Source organism: Cryptomeria japonica, unplaced genomic scaffold (assembly GCF_030272615.1).
Source record: "Cryptomeria japonica unplaced genomic scaffold, Sugi_1.0 HiC_scaffold_174, whole genome shotgun sequence".
In the NCBI taxonomy this organism is placed as follows: Eukaryota; Viridiplantae; Streptophyta; class Pinopsida; order Cupressales; family Cupressaceae; genus Cryptomeria; species Cryptomeria japonica.
Genome location: NW_026728996.1, coordinates 132,501 through 147,500, shown reverse-complemented (window position 1 = coordinate 147,500; position 15,000 = coordinate 132,501). Strand labels below are relative to the sequence as shown.

The following is a 15,000-nucleotide window of genomic DNA, read 5'->3' as shown; positions in this document are numbered from 1 at the left end:
AAAGAGTCGCGATGCTCCGCAACCTACGTGCAAAGCGGTCGCACACCGGGTAAGGGAGTGAGAGCCCCAAACATAGCTGGGCGAGGCGCTCACTCCGCTCTTTAATATCTCGTTAATACCGCCAAGGAAATGGCACAAGCACACACACACAAGCATCCTCGGAAGAGGACAGTTCGAGTGACAGGTCAAATCCAAGAGTTCCGAAGACTACCTCCAGGAACAATCGGGAACAAGACCGATTACAAGTCGTCGAGTCTGTTACTGGGCGAACACGAGATGCGCACAAGAAATCGATCAGCCCTCACAATGGCCCAAGGCCAGAGATCGGACTGCTACGATTTACCCCAACAATCATCGTGCCACTCTTCGCAGAGAGGTGATAGACGCCAACGAGCCCGCGCATAGCAATCGAGGTGTAAAAAGGGCGTTGAAGGCAGGAAGCCTGGACGAAAGAGGCTACGAGGTCACCTCGAAGCGGTCTAAGAATCGGGCGCACTTGGGGCGACTACCAGTGCCAACCCCTTATCCCGCGGTGCGTCCGACACACAGAAATTTCCAAGGCGGCCAAGGAGCCTCCCCGCATAGCAATCGGGGTGTGAGGTTACGGATGCAGCATTGATAGCAATCGAGGTGTGAGGCGAAGGATGCAGAAGTGAGAGCCGAGGGATGTAGCAGAGATAGCAATCGGGGTGTGTGATGCAGAAGAGATAGCAATCGAGGTGTGCGGTGGGAAGGGCCCAGCAGCCAGAATGCATGAAGCGACGGATGAAGCAGTGATGACAACCGGGCTGTGAGGAGAGGAGGGATGCAGCCAAGAAAGCAATCAGGGCTCGAGGCAAGGGATGCATCAAGGATAGCAATCATGTTGTGAGGCGAGATTCCAAAGGCTAAACGTGAGAGGCTGCAGGGTCGACTCAGAGAGGTCTATGCATGTGAGAGGCTGAAAGCAAGGTCGACTCGGAGCGGTCTATGCATCGGGCGCGCTTGGGGCGACTACCAGTGCCAACCCCTTATCCCGCGACGCGTCCGACAAAGAGAACGTTCCAAGGCGGCAGAGGAGGTTACCAGCCGAAGGATGCAGTAGCAATAACAGGTATAGTTCCGCGGCGGCCGAGAAGACTCACCGCATAGGAATCGGGATGCGAGGCGAGGGATGCGGCGGGAAGGCCCCGACGGCTAAACGGAAGAGGCTGCAGGGCCGCCTCGGAATGGTCCAAGCATCGGATGCGATTGGGACGACTACCAGTGCCAACCCCTTATCCCGCGATGCGTCCGATACACAGATAGTTCCAAGGCGGCCGAGGAGCCTCACCGCATATCAATCGGGGTGCGAGGCGAGGGATGGGGCGGGAAGGCCCCAACGGCTAGACGGAAGAGGCTTCAGGGCCACCTCGGAATGGTCCAAGCATCGGACGCGCTTGGGGCGACTGCCAGTGCCAACCCCTTATCCCGCGATGCGTCCGATACACAGATGGTTCCAAGGCGGCCGAGGAGCCTCACCGCATAGCAATCGGGGGTGCGAGGCGAGGGATGGGGCGGGAAGGCCCCAACGGCTAGACGGAAGAGGCTTCAGGGCCGCCTAGGAATGGTCCAAGCATCGGACACGCTTGGGGCGACTACCAGTGACAGCCCCCTATCCCGCGATGCGTCCGATACGAAGATGGTTCCAAGGCGGCCGAGGAGCCTCACCGCATAGCAATCGGGGTGCGAGGTGGGGGATGCGGCGAGATGGCCCCAACGGCTAGACGGAAGAGGCCACAGGGCCGCGTCGGAATAGTCCAAGCATCGGACGCGCTTGGGGCGACTACCAGTGACAACCCCTTATCCCGCGATGCGTCCGATACGAAGATAGTTCCAAGGCGGCCGAGGAGCCTCACCGCATAGCAATCGGGGTGCGAGGTGGGGGATGCGGCGAGATGGCCCCAACGGCTAGACGGAAGAGGCTGCAGGGCCGCCTCGGAATAGTCCAAGCATCGGACGCGCTTGGGGCCACTACCAGTGACAACCCCTTATCCCGCAATGCGTCCGATACGAAGATAGTTCCAAGGCGGCCGAAGAGCCTCACCGCATAGCAATCGGGGTGCGAGGTGGGGGATGCGGCGAGATGGCCCCAACGGCTAGACGGAAGAGGCCACAGGGCCGCCTCGGAATAGTCCAAGCATCGGACGCGCTTGGGGCGACTACCAGTGACAACCCCTTATCCCGCGATGCGTCCGATACGAAGATAGTTCCCAGGCGGCCGAGGAGCCTCACCGCATAGCAATCGGGGTGCGAGGCGAGGGATGCGGCGAGATGGCCCCAAAGGCTAGACGGAAGAGGCTGCAGGGCTGCCTCGGAATAGTCCAAGCATCGGACGCGCTTGGGGCGACTACCACTGCCAACCCCTTATCCCGCGATGCGTCCGATACACAGATAGTTCCGAGGCGGCCGAGGAGGTGGGGGATGCAGCGAGATGGCCCCAACGGCTAGACGGAAGAGGCTGCAGGGCCGCCTCGGAATAGTCCAAGCATCGGACGCGCTTGGGGCGACTACCAGTGACAACCCCTTATCCCGCGATGCGTCCGATACACAGATAGTTCCGAGGCGGCCAAGGAGCCTCACCGCATAGCAATCGTGGTGCGAGGTGGGGGATGCGGCGAGATGGCCCCAACGGCTAGACGGAAGAGGCTGCAGGGCCGCCTCGGAATGGTCCAAGCATCGGATGCGCTTGGGGCGACTACCACTGCCAACCCCTTATCCCGCGATGCGTCCGATACACAGATAGTTCCAAGGCGGCCGAGGAGCCTCACAGCATAGCAATCAGGGTGCGAGGCGAGGGATGCGGCGAGAAAGCCCCAACGGCTAGAGGGAAGAGGCTTCAGGTCCGCCTCGGAATGGTCCAAGCATCGGACGCGCTTGGGGCGACTACCAGTGACAACCCCTTATCCCGCGACGCGTCCGATACACAGATAGTTCCAAGGCGGCCGAGGAGCCTCACCGCATAGCAATCGGGGTGCGAGGCGAGGGATGCGGCGAGAAGGACCCAACGGCTACACGGAAGAGGCTTCGGGGCCGCCTCGGAATGGTCCAAGCATCGGACGCGCTTGGGGCGACTACCAGTGACAACCCCTTATCCCGCGACGCGTCCGATACACAGATAGTTCCAAGGCGGCCGAGGAGCCTCACCGCATAGCAATCGGGGTGCGAGGCGAGGGATGCGGCGAGAAGGACCCAACGGCTACACGGAAGAGGCTTCGGGGCCGCCTCGGAATGGTCCAAGCATCGGACGCGCTTGGGGCGACTACCAGTGACAACCCCTTATCCCGCGACGCGTCCGATACACAGATAGTTCCAAGGCGGCCGAGGAGCCTCACCGCATAGCAATCGGGGTGCGAGGCGAGGGATGCGGCGAGAAGGACCCAACGGCTAGACGGAAGAGGCTTCGGGTCCGCCTCGGAATGGTCCAAGCATCGGACGCGCTTGGGGCGACTACCAGTGACAACCCCTTATCCCGCGACGCGTCCGATACACAGATAGTTCCAAGGCGGCCGAGGAGCCTCACCGCATAGCAATCGGGGTGCGAGGCGAGGGATGCGGCGAGAAGGACCCAACGGCTAGACGGAAGAGGCTTCGGGTCCGCCTCGGAATGGTCCAAGCATCGGACGCGCTTGGGGCGACTACCAGTGACAACCCCTTATCCCGCGACGCGTCCGATACACAGATAGTTCCAAGGCGGCCGAGGAGCCTCACCGCATAGCAATCGGGGTGCGAGGCGAGGGATGCGGCGAGAAGGACCCAACGGCTAGACGGAAGAGGCTTCGGGTCCGCCTCGGAATGGTCCAAGCATCGGACGCGCTTGGGGCGACTACCAGTGACAACCCCTTATCCCGCGACGCGTCCGATACACAGATAGTTCCGAGGCGGCCGAGGAGCCTCACCGCATAGCAATCGGGGTGCGAGGCGAAGGATGCGGCGAGAAGGACCCAACGGCTAGACGGAAGAGGCTTCGGGTCCGCCTCGGAATGGTCTAAGCATCGGACGCGCTTGGGGCGACTACCAGTGACAACCCCTTATCCCGCGACGCGTCCGATACACAGATAGTTCCAAGGCGGCCGAGGAGCCTCACCGCATAGCAATCGGGGTGCGAGGCGAGGGATGCGGCGAGAAGGACCCAACGGCTAGACGGAAGAGGCTTCAGGGCCGCCTCGGAATGGTCCAAGCATCGGACGCGCTTGGGGCGACTACCAATGACAACCCCTTATCCCGCGACGCGTCCGATACACAGATAGTTCCGAGGCGGCCGAGGAGCCTCACCGCATAGCAATCGGGGTGCGAGGCGAGGGATGCGGCGAGAAGGACCCAACGGCTAGACGGAAGAGGCTTCAGGGCCGCCTCGGAATGGTCCAAGCATCGGACGCGCTTGGGGCGACTACCAGTGACAACCCCTTATCCCGCGACGCGTCCGATACACAGATAGTTCCGAGGCGGCCGAGGAGCCTCACCGCATAGCAATCGGGGTGCGAGGCGAGGGATGCGGCGAGAAGGACCCAACGGCTAGACGGAAGAGGCTTCAGGGCCGCCTCGGAATGGTCCAAGCATCGGACGCGCTTGGGGCGACTACCGTTGCCAACCCCTTATCCCGCGATGCGTCTGATACACAGATAGTTCCGAGGCGGCCGAGGAGCCTCACCGCATAGCAATCGGGTTGCGAGGCAGATTATTGGGAAGGGAACCCCCTGGGATGCGGCTCAAGCAGTGCCCAAAGGGACTGGAATGCGGAATCACATCGAGAGACCCAAATGCTATACGAGGGCTCAAATCGAATTATCGATTTGGCCACGACATGGACGCATCGGAACGACTACCTTTGCCGAACCACTCGCAATTGCATCCATACCGAAACCAATAGACATTTCCGTTAGAGCCCTCGCATAGCATTCGGGAATCTCGCATGCCCCTCTAAATCGACCAATGCTGGCGCTCAATGAAAATCCGAGCGCTACCACCGTTCGAGCGCCAGCATTGGTCGAGTTAGAGGGGCACGGGGGAGAATGCTCCAGTCAACACCTCCCCTATATAAGTTATTTGTCCGATTCTCGCACAACCGTAGTCTGCCTCGTCGAATCAAACAACGGTCCCAGATTCCGACTTCCGTTCCGTAGAGACCCAAAAGCTAGATGGAGGCTCGCAAGAAAGAGAGTCGGCGCATAGCAATCGGGTTTCTCGAACGTTTAGGGACCGAGCTCACTTGCGGATAGGGCAAAATCCGCCAAGCAACCCAAAAGCTAGACGGGGGCTCGAATCGAATCGCCTAGGCGGCCACAACAACGACGTGTTGGATCGACTACCAGTGCCAAACCATTCAGCAAGACTAGTCTGTGTCGAGGCCGGATAGAGATTCTCAGAGAGCGCCCGCATAGCATTTAGGAGACCTGCCGCGTCCCTCACACTCGACAAATGGTGGTGCACGTTTATAAATCCGAGCGATCCCAACCCTTTCAAGCACCAACATCGGTCGAGATAGAGGGGCACGGAGGGGGCTGCGTGAGACAACACAGTCCCCTATATAAGTTATTTGTCCGATTCTCACACATCCGAAGAATGGTCATCAAATCGGACAACAGCCCAAACTTCCGACTTCCGTCCCAGAAAGCCCAAGAGCTATCTAAAACGTTCATGGCCGGAACTCGATCGCGGCTATACCAGTCCGCCAAGCAACCCAAAAGCTAGACTGGAGCTCTAGTCGAATCACCTCTGTGGCCATTGCAAGGACGTGTTGGAGCGACTACCATTGCCGAACCATTCCGCAGGTCGAGTCCATACCAAGGCCGCATAGAGATTCACGATGAGCTCCTGCATAGCAATCAGGAGACTTGCCGTGTCCATCACAATCGATAAATCCTGGTGCAAGATTTTTGCATCCGAGCGCTCCAACCAGTCGAGCACCAGCATCAATCGACATAAACGGGCACGGGGGGAGGATGCTCGAGAACACTACCTCCCCTATATAAGTTATTTGTCCGATTCTCAAGCAGCCGAAGTCTGGTCATCGAATCGGGTCAAAGACCACAACTTCCGACTTTACCCACAATGCAAGTCATCGAATCGAACATCGGCCCCCGAGTCGGACTCCATGCGTATGTCAGGTCATCGGACCCAAATTCCGCCTTCCTGCGCATGGCGGGCCATCAATATCAACTCGGTCATCGGACCCAAACTCCGCCTTTTTGCGTATGGCACGCCTTCAAATCGGTCATCGGACCCAAATTCCGCCTTCCTGTGCATGGCGGGCCATCAACATCAACTCGGTCATCGGACCCAAATTCCGCCTTTCTGCGCATGGCACGCCATCAACTCGGTCATCGGACCCAAATTCCGCCTTCCTGCGCATGGCAGGTCATCGGACACAAATTCAGACCTCGCCAATATGCCTACGTATCGAATCGGTCATCGGACCCAACTTCCGACTTCATCCATACTGTAGGGTCTTTGAGGTTGGCGCGGTGCGCTCAACCCAGGGAGTCGACCCATCGAAGCATACACCTCCCCTATATAAGCTATTTGTCCGATTCCCACACCTGTGTAGTTTGCACCTCTGACCAGGACATCGACCCCAACTTCCGAACTCGACTGCAACGACGGCACCAGCGCCTTGGTGCGCACCTTGCGACGCACAGTCCCAACATTCGCCTTCCTGCACATGGCAGGTCATCGGACCCAAATTCCGACCTCGCGAGTATGCCTACATATCGAATCGGTCATCGGACCCAACTTCCGACTTCATCCATACCGTAGGGTCTTTGAGGTTGGCGCGGTGCGCTCAACCCGGGGAGTCGACCCAACGAAGCATACACCTCCCCTATATAAGCTATTTGTCCGATTCCCACACCTGTGTAGTTTGCACCTCCGATCAAGACATCGACCCCAACTTCCGAACTCGCCTCCAACGACCGAACCAGCGCCTTGGTGCGCACCTTGCAACGCACAGTGCCAACATTCGCCTTCCTGCACGTGGCAGGTCATCGGACCCAAATTCCGACCTCGCGAGTATGCCTACATATCGAATCGGTCATCGGACCCAACTTCCGACTTCATCCATACCGTAGGGTCTTTGAGGTTGGCGCGGTGCGCTCAACCCGGGGAGTCGACCCAACGAAGCATACACCTCCCCTATATAAGCTATTTGTCCGATTCCCACACCTGTGTAGCTTGCACCTCCGATCAGGACATCGACCCCAACTTCCGAACTCGACTAAAAAGACCGCACCAGCGCCTTGGTGTGCACCTTGCAACGCACAGTGTCAACATTCGCCTTCCTGCACATGGCAGGTCATCGGACCCAAATTCCGACCTCATGAGCATACCTACTAATCGAATTGGTCATCGGACCCAACTTCCGACTTCATCCATACCGTAGGGTCTTTGAGGTTGGCGCGGTGCGCTCAACCTGGGGAGTCGACCCATCGAAGCATACACCTCCCCTATATAAGCTATTTGTCCGATTCCGACACCTGTGTAGTTTGCACCTCCGCTCAGGACATCGACCCCAACTTCCGAACTCGCCTGCAACGACCGAACCAGCGCCTTGGTGCGCACCAAAAGTGCGCACTTTTGGAGGGCACTTTTGTGCGCTCCAAAGGTGCGCACTTTTGGAGGGCACTTTTCTGCGCTCCAAAGGTGCGCACTTTTGGAGGGCACTTTTTGGAGGGCACTTTTCTGCGCTCCAAAGGTGCGCACTTTTGGAGGGCACTTTTTGGAGGGCACTTTTCTGCGCTCCAAAGGTGCGCACTTTTGGAGGGCACTTTTTGGAGGGCACTTTTCTGCGCTCCAAAGGTGCGCACTTTTGGAGGGCACTTTTTGGAGGGCACTTTTCTGCGCTCCAAAGGTGCGCACTTTTGGAGGGCACTTTTTGGAGGGCACTTTTCTGCGCTCCAAAGGTGCGCACTTTTGGAGGGCACTTTTCTGCGCTCCAAAGGTGCGCACTTTTGGAGGGCACTTTTTGGAGGGCACTTTTCTGCGCTCCAAAGGTGCGCACTTTTGGAGGGCACTTTTCTGCGCTCCAAAGGTGCGCACTTTTGGAGGGCACTTTTTGGAGGGCACTTTTCTGCGCTCCAAAGGTGCGCACTTTTGGAGGGCACTTTTGTGCACTCCAAAGGTGCGCACTTTTGGAGGGCACTTTTCCTGTGCTCCAAAGGTGCACACCTAGGTGAGCACCTTCGACCACACCTTGTAGCACACCAAACTCTGACTTTCGACTTCATCCGCAATGCAGGGTCTTTGAGGTTGGCGCAATGCGCACAACCAGGGGAGTCGACCCATCAAACCCAACACCTCCCCTATATAAGCTATTTGTCTGATTCTCATACATGCGTAGCCTGCAGGAGCAATTAGGACATCGACCCCAACTTTCGGCTTCTAAACGAAAACAAGGTCTTTGAGGTTGGTGTAATGCGAACAACTAGGGGAGTCAACCCATCAAACCCAACACCTCCCCTATATAAGCTATTTGTCTGATTCTCATACATGTGTAGTCTACAGGAGCAATTAGGACATCGACCCCAACTTTTGACTTCTTAACGAAAACAAGGTCTTTGAGGTTGACGTAATGCGCACAACCAGGGGAGTCGACCCATCAAACCCAACACCTCCCCTATATAAGCTATTTGTCCGATTCTCATACATGTGTAGCCTGCAGGAGCCATTAGGACATTGACCCCAACTTTTGACTTCTTAACGAAAACAAGGTCTTTGAGGTTGGCGTAATGCGCACAACCAAGGGAGTTGACCCATCAAACCCAACACCTCCCCTATATAAGCTATTTGTCTGATTCTCATACATGTGTAGCCTGCAACAACGATTAGGACATCCACCCCAACTTCTGAATTCGTCTGCGTTGACCGCACCAAAGGTGCACGCCTTGGTGCTCACCAAAATCCGACTTCCGACTTCTTCTGCTATGCGGGGTCTTTGAGGTTGGCGCAGTGCGCACAACCAGGGGAGTCAACCCACCGAATGCAACACCTCCCCTATATAAGCTATTTGTCTGATTCTCATACATGCGTAGACTGCAGCAATGATTAGGACATCCACCCCAACTTTTGACTTCTTAAACAAGACAGGGTCTTTGAAGTTGGTGCAGTGCACACAACCAGGGGAGTCGACCCATCAAACGCAACACCTCCCCTATATAAAGCTATTTGTCCGATTCTCATACGTGTAGTCTGCAGCAGCGATTAGGACATCGACCCCAACTTCCGAATTCGTTTGCATTGACCGCACCAAAGGTGCACGCCTTGGTGTGCACCCTGGAGTGCACTTTGGTGCTCACCTCGGTGCACACTTTGGTGTGCACCTCGGTGTGCACCAAAGGTGCGCACCTTGGAGCGCACCAAAGGTGTACACTTTGGAGCGCACCACATAGGGTCTTTGAGAGGTTGGCGCAGTGCGCACACCAAGGTGGGTGTTGAGGTGCGTGCCGAGGTGGGTGGGTGCTAGGGTGCGCTCCATGGTGGGTGCCAGGGTGGGTGCGTGCTAGGGTGGATTCCAAAGAGGGTCATAGGGTGGGTGCCAAGGTGGGTTGGTGATATAGTGGGTTCAAAGGTGGGTACTAGGGTGGGTTCCAAGGTGGGTCACAAGTTGGGTGCCAGGATGCGTGGGTGTTAGGTTGGGTGCCAAGGTGGGCTCCTGCGTGGGTGGGTGCTAGGGTGGGTTTCAAGGTGGACGCGAGGGCGGGTGCCAAGGTGGGTAACAAGTTGGGTGTTAGGATGGGTGAGTGCTAGAGTGGGTGCCAAGGTGGGTGGGTGCTAAGGTGGATGCCAAGGTGGTTCACAGGGTGGGTGGGTTCTAGGGTGAGTTCCAAGGTGGGTCACAGGTTCAGTGCTAGGGTGGGTGTCAAGGCGGGTGTCGAGGTGCCTGGGTGCTAGGGTGTGGATGCCAATGTGGGTCATAGGGTGGGTACTAGGGTGGGCTGCAATGTGGGTGCCAAGGTGGGTAACATGCTCGGTGGGTTCTAAATTGGGTGCCAGGGTGGGTGTGCACCCACCTTGCCCGAGGTGGGTGCCAAGGTGCCAGTGTGGGTGGGTGCTAAGGTGGATGCCAAGGTGGGTGAGAAGGTGGGTGATAGGTTGAGTGGTAGGATGGGTGGGTGCCAAGATGGGTCACAGGGTGGGTGCAAGGGTGGGTAGGTGCTAGGGTTGGTGTCAGGGTGGGTGGGTGCTAGGTTGGGTTCCAAGGTGGGTGCGAGGGTGAGTGTCAAGGTGGGTCACAGGTTAGGTGCTAGGATGGGTGAGTGCTAGGGTGCAAAGGTGCCAGGGTGGGTGCTAGGATGGGTCGATGCTAGGGTGAGTGGCAAGGTGGGTCCACAAGTGTCAAGGTGGGTGCCGAGGTGGGTGCCAAGTCGGCGACTGCTATGGTGGATGCCAAGGTGGGTCACGGGGTGGGTGCCAAGTTGCTAGGTTGGGTTCCAAGGTGGGTGCCAACGTGGGTGCTAGGGTGCGTGGGTTAAAGGGTGTGTCACAACGTGGGTGCCAGGATGGGTGCGCACCCACACTGGCCAAGACGGGTGCGGGTGCAAGGTTGGGTTCCAAGCCCGGTCACAGGCTGGGTGCTAGGATGGGTGGGTGCCAAGGTGGGCACCAGGGTGGGTGCACCCACCCTGGCCAAGGTGGGTCACGGGGTGGGTCCTAGGGTGGGTAACGGGGTGGGTACTAAGGTGCGTGCCAAGGTGGGTCATAGGGTGGGTGCCAAGGTGGGCACCAGGGTGGGTGTGCACCAACCCTAGCCAGGGTAGGTCACGGGGTGGTTGTCGGGGTGGGCGTCAAGGAGCCAAGGTGGGTGGCAAGTAGCCAAGTTGCGTGCCAAGGTGGGTGTCGGGGTGGGTGCCAAGGATCCAAGGTGGGTGCCAAGGAACCAAGGTGGGTGTCTGGGTGGGTGCGCCGAGGTGGGAGCCAGGGTGGGTCCCAAGGTGAGTGCAAAGGTGGGTGCCAGGGTCAAGGTGAGTGCCAATGTGGGTTCCAAGGTGCCAGGGTCAGGGTGAGTGCCAATGTGGGTTCAAAGGTGCTAAGTTGGGTGCGAGGTTGGGTGCGAGGGTGGGTGGGTGCCAAGGTGTGCTAGGTGGAAGCCCGGGTGGGTCGGCATCCCATGGGTGTCGAGTTGGGTGCCTGATGGGTGCTTCTTGTCAAGTTTTAGTCGTCGGGACTCATTTCGAGCCTTAGAGGTCGTTTCTTGTCCGGTTGCCCTGTCTTCGACCTGGGAACCCAATTTTGGTCCTCGGGTCCCATTTTTTTTTGTCTCGCATCCCACTTTTGGCCTGTGGCCTTTTCGGGGTCGATTCTCGTTTTGGGCATCAGAGCATGTTTCTTCTCCTAAAACCCAATATTTGTTTATTAAGTCTCGGAACACATTTTTGTTCTCGTGGACCCATCATGGGTCTTGGAACGCATTTGTGGTCCTTGGGTCCCATTTTGCATCCCGAAACTTGTGTTTTGGTGCTTGATCCCTATTTTGGGTGCCCACCTTGCACCAAGTGCGCACCCGGGGCAAACCGAGCGCCTTGGTGCACCAGGGCAAGATCGAGCGTGCACCCGAGGCGCCCCGAACATGCACCAAGGTGCACTCGGCCCACATGTGAGCGCAGGTCGTTGCGCCCGAGGTGGTGTGTGGGCACCGCGTTGCAGACGGGACACTGCACGCACACGACGCCCCCTCCAGGTGCACGCACGTAGGCCGGGCCGGGTGCACACCCGACGCCCTAGCAAGGTGCGCGCACCCGGGCAGGGCTCACACTTGGCGAACGGGGCGCACTTCGCGAGGGAGGGTGTGCACCTCGACGGGGGTGGGTGGCCGGGGTGGATTCGCACGTGGGTCGCGGTTTGCTAAGTACACACTGCGACAAGCTCATAACGGGTGCGATCATACCAGCGTTAGTGCACCGGATCCCATCAGAACTCCGCAGTTAAGCGCGCTTGGGCCGGAGTAGTACTGGGATGGGTGACCTCCCGGGAAGTCCCGGTGTTGCACCCTTTTTTAGTTTTTCGCCGGGCGTCGCAATGCTATTTGAATAAACCTTTTGCCCGTTTGCGTTCTCGTCGGGGCCGGGCCGGGCCGGGGTGCGCTGCCCGCACTACCGCGCGCGCGGGGGCGACACCGAGCGCGCACCCGAGGCGCCCCGAGCACACAGGCCACGGTGCAACCCGGGCGTTGTGCGCGCACCCCGGTGCGCCCGAGGTGCTGCGCGCGCACCCAGGTGAAATCGGTGTGCACCTCGGCCAGTGCGCGCTCGGTCGAGTCGCGCACGTTGGCCAAGGTGCACGGTGATGTTTCTTACTCTAAGGTTCCGCACCAGACGCCCGGGACAGGTGAGCGAAGCTGGGCGGGGCCGGGTGCGCGGCCGGGGCAGGTGCACGCAGCTGGAGAGAGCTTTGGAGCACACTTCGGAGCGCACCAATGATGCGCTCCATTCAAAAGTTTCCTGAAAAGGCAAAAAAAGTTGAGATTATAGAATTTCCCACTTGAGAGATTGTAAAAAAAAAAAATTTAAAATGAAGGAAACGCGGGTGCCAAGGTGTGCGCAGCCCAGCCAAGGTGTGCGCACCAAGGCGCCCACCCTGGCGAAGGTGCACGCAAGGTGCGCACCCGAGGCAAACCGGACAATTAACCCAACTTTCGACTTCGCGCGCACCTTGGAGCGCACTTCGGAGCGCTCCTTGGTGCGCACCAATCTTGGGCACCTCGGAGTGCACCATGGCGCCCACCAAGGTGCGCACCCGGGGCAAACCGAGCTCCGACTTCGTGCGCACCTTGGAGCGCACGAAAGGTGCGCACCATGGCGCCCACCAAGGTGCGCAGCCCAGCCAAGGCGTGCGCATCAAGGTGCGCACCCTGGCGAAGGTGCGCACCCGGGGCAAACCGAGCTCCGACTTCGTGCGCACCTTGGAGCGCACAAAAGGTGCGCAACCCAGCCAAGGTGTGCGCACCCCGGTCAAACCGAGCTCCGAATCGTGCGCACCAGAGGTGCACGCCATCGTGCGCACCTTGGAGCACACTTCGGAGCCCTCCTTGGTGCGCGCCGATGTTGCGCACCTCGGAGCGCACCCGGGGAAAACAATGCAATTAACCCGACTTTCGACTTCGTGGGCACCTCGGAGCGCTCTCGGGTTCGCACCTCGGAGCACACCGAGGTGCGCACCTTTGATGCGCTGCCTTCACCAATTTCCAGAAAAGGCAAGAAAACATTGAGAAGGTGTGCGCACCGAGGTGCCCACCCTGGCGAAGGTGCACGCGAGGTGCGCACCCGGGGCAAACCGGGCTCCGACTTCGTGCACGCCGCACCTTGGAGCACACTTCGGAGCGCTCCTTGGTGCGCACCAGGGCGCGCAACCCAGCCGAGGTGCCCACCCCGGCGAAGGTGCACGCGAGGTGCGCACCCGGGGCAAACCGGGCTCCGACTTCGTGCACGCCATGGTGCCCACCGCGGCGAAGGTGCACGCGAGGTGCGCACCCGGGGCAAACCGGGCTCCGACTTCGTGCACGCCGCACCTTGGAGCACACTTCGGAGCGCTCCTTGGTGCGCACCATGGTGCCCACCAGGGCGCGCAACCCCGCCGAAGGTGCACGCGAGGTGCGCACCCGGGGCAAACCGGGCTCCGACTTCGTGCACGCCGCACCTTGGAGCACACTTCGGAGCGCTCCTTGGTGCGCACCATGGTGCCCACCAGGGCGCGCAACCCCGCCGAAGGTGCACGCGAGGTGCGCACCCGGGGCAAACCGGGCTCCGACTTCGTGCACGCCATGGTGCGCACCGCGGCGAAGGTGCGCACCCGGGGCAAACCGGGCTCCGACTTCGTGCACGCCGCACCTTGGAGCACACTTCGGAGCGCTCCTTGGTGCGCACCAGGGCGCGCAACCCAGCCGAGGTGCCCACCCCGGCGAAGGTGCACGCGAGGTGCGTACCCGGGGCAAACCGGGCTCCGACTTCGTGCACGCCGCACCTTGGAGCACACTTCGGAGCGCTCCTTGGTGCGCACCATGGTGCCCACCAGGCCGCGCAACCCAGCCAAGGTGTGCGCACCAAGGTGCACGCGAGGTGCGCACCCGGGGCAAACCGGGGTCCGACTTCGTGCACGCCGCACCTTGGAGCACACATCGGGGCGCTCCCGGGTTCGCACCGGCGTTGCGCACCGTGGTGGGCACCTCGGAGCACACCAAGGTGGGCAGCGAGGTGCGCACCTTTGATGCGATGCCTTCACTAATTTCCATAAAAGGCAAAAAAAAAACGAGATTTTAAAATTTCCGTTTTGAAAGATAGTGAGAAAAAGGGAATGCTGGTGCCATCTTGAGCCCGCCCTGGTGCGCAGCCCAGCCAAGGTGTGCGCACCAAGGTGCCCACCCTGGCGAAGGTGCGCGCCCGGGCAATTAACCCAACTTCCAACTTCGCGCGCGCCAGGGTGGGAGCGCACCCAACAACCGGGCCTGGGAAGAGCCAATGCGAGAAACCCCACCAAACGCTCTGACAAAAAAAGAGGGGGCGCTCCAGTAACCCCGCTTCGGAGCGCACCCTGGGCAAACCCAGCCAAGGTGCCCACCCCGGCCAAGGTGCAGGCGAGGTGCGCACCCGGGGCAAACCGGGCTCCGACAACGTGCACGCCGCACCTTGGAGCACACTTCGTAGCGCTCCCGGGTGCGCACCTCAGAGCACACCAAGGTGGGCAGCGAGGTGCGCACCTTTGATGCGCTGCCTTCACTAATTTCCAGAAAAGGCAAAAAAAAAAGGAGATTTTAAAATTTCCGTTTTGAAAGATAGTGAAAAAAACGGAACGCGCGTGCCATCTTGAGCCCGCCCTGGTGCGCAGCCCAGGTAAGGTGCCCACCCTGGCAAAGGTGCGCACCCGGGCAATTAACCCTACTTCCGACTTCGTGCGCGCCAGGGTGGCAACCGGGCCTCGGAAGAGCCAATGCGAGAAACCCCACCAAACGCTCCGACAAAAAAAGAGGCGGCGCTCCAATAACCCCGCTTCGGAGCG

At 59.4% G+C, this 15,000-nt stretch overlaps 1 non-coding gene across 1 annotated transcript; it reads left to right on the top strand.

Annotated features, from left to right (window-relative positions):
- Nucleotides 1-11,882: 11,882 nt before the first annotated feature.
- Nucleotides 11,883-12,001, top strand: LOC131867547 (5S ribosomal RNA). Its single transcript, XR_009366099.1, has one exon. It is a non-coding gene; the product is annotated as a 5S ribosomal RNA (ribosomal RNA).
- The last annotated feature ends 2,999 nt before the right edge of the window (nucleotides 12,002-15,000 follow it).